The following is a 2,115-nucleotide window of genomic DNA, read 5'->3' as shown; positions in this document are numbered from 1 at the left end:
GCAATGATCATGAATATAGGCATCACATCCGTGACAAGTAGACCGACTCCTGCCTGCATCTACTACTATTACTCCACACATCGAGCGCTATCCATCATGCATCTAGTGTATTAAGTTAACAAGAACGGATAGCGCCTTAAGCAAGATGACATCATGTAGAGGGATAGATCCAATCAATATGGTATAAACCCAATATTTTTATCCTTAATGGAAACAATACAAATAAGTGCCTCGCTACCCCTTCTGTCACTAGGTGAGGACACCACAAGATTGAACCCAAAACAAAGCACCTCTTCCATTTCAAGATAAATTAATCTAGTTGGCCATGCATAAAAGAGTTCAGAGAAGACTCAAATAATATTTATTGACAATCTGATCATAAATCCACAATTCATCAGATCTCAACAAACACACCGCAAAAAAAGATTACATTGAATTGAACTCCAAGAACATCGAGGAGAAGATTGTTTTGAAGATCAAAGAGAGAGAAGAAGCCATCTAGCTACTAGCTATAGACCCGTAGGTCTGTGGTAAACTACTCACACATCATCGCAAGGGCAGCAATGTTGATGTAGAGGCTCTCCATGATCGAATCCTCCCCCGACAAAGTATTGGAACAGGTCTCTATATGGGATCTCACGAGGACAGAAACTTGCGGCGGCGGAAAAGTGTCTTTGGTGTGCCCTCTGATATATGGGGAATATTTGGGTATTTATGAAGCTGGAATTAGGGTTAGGGGAGCCACGGAGGGCCCACAAGCTTGGGAGGCGCCCCCCTCCTAGGGCAGCATAGGCCGTACCAGTTGGAGTGTTCGACGACTGGACGTCCGTGGCTTCGTCGCTGCACCAACTGCTTTCGGTGTGCACGAGCATATGTGCACATTCAGGGAGATGATGCATTAACATTTATCCACGTGAATATGTGAGCAGGTCCATAATCTGAAACTTTGGGCTCAAACTGTATCTGCGGAATGGATTAGATGGGTTTGGCTTGAAAACACGAGCAGTTTGGTTTGGTTTGGTTTATAGCCCTTTTTTGTTGGAATTTGCTAGTAGGCCTTTGGCCCAATGCCCAACTAAAATTCTGAAATTCTCTTGGCCCATTGATGCACACATGTGAGTGGAGTAAGTGAGACTAAAGTTTAGTCCCACCCTGGAAGTTGAGAGAGAGTTGCACCTCTTTATAAGATGAGCTCTTCTACCACTTGTATGAGCATGAGAAGAGGAGATCTACACGCACGCTCCTCCTCCTCGCTCGCTTCGCCACGCCACGCCACGCCACGCCTCGTTACGACGTGCCACGAGTTGCGGGATTGAGCCCAGCCGAGGACAGAGCTATGCACGTTGCCTATATTTTTGCTACTCGGGAAAAATTAATGAGTCATTAATTAATAATTAACAGACGTGTTAATTACTGAACCGTTTTCGATTCTTTTGGATCGTGACGACTTGGACTTGGAGTTTACTCCCACGACCTACCAGGCCCGCACTATATAGTCAGGCAGACGTTTACCCTAGCCGCTGCCGCTTCGTATCGTTTCTCACCACCGTTCCAGATCATTGCACCGCCAAGCAAGTCTTCTCCATCCCTCCTTTCGGCGTGCACCAGGAGAAGGGACAGCAGGCCTTTGGAACCCTGCCTCTCGTGATCCTGTACGGGAGAGGGGCGATCAGGTTTTTGGGGAGCGCACTCGCGCGACTGCTGGCAGCGACGACTTTGCGAACGACGACTTCTTCTCCGACCTCGGCAACCTCATCCTCGACGACATGGGCGACAACATCAACGCCGGCGGTGCTACTCCCGCTGCATCGTATGTGATTCTATCCTTCCTGTTAGAGATCGTGGTAGAATTCATGTTTCTAGTATGTGCCCTAGATGTGATCTGTTCATCTACTATGCTAGTTCAGATGATTAGTTTAATCTCTGCTATTGCTATCATGATTTATCTTTTGTTCATTCGGATTAAAACTCGTAGTAATTTTGCTCATACTTCCAACCCCTGTTCAAAAATTCGTCCGATTAACCCGTTAACTTGCCAATTAACCCCTACTCACAGGGTCACCGAGTAGTCGATAAACCAATAAATCGTCCGATTAATTGACTAAATGGCCAATT

Source organism: Triticum dicoccoides, chromosome 5B (genome assembly GCF_002162155.2).
Source record: "Triticum dicoccoides isolate Atlit2015 ecotype Zavitan chromosome 5B, WEW_v2.0, whole genome shotgun sequence".
Taxonomy (NCBI): domain Eukaryota; kingdom Viridiplantae; phylum Streptophyta; class Magnoliopsida; order Poales; family Poaceae; genus Triticum; species Triticum dicoccoides.
This window is presented reverse-complemented; position numbering follows the sequence as displayed.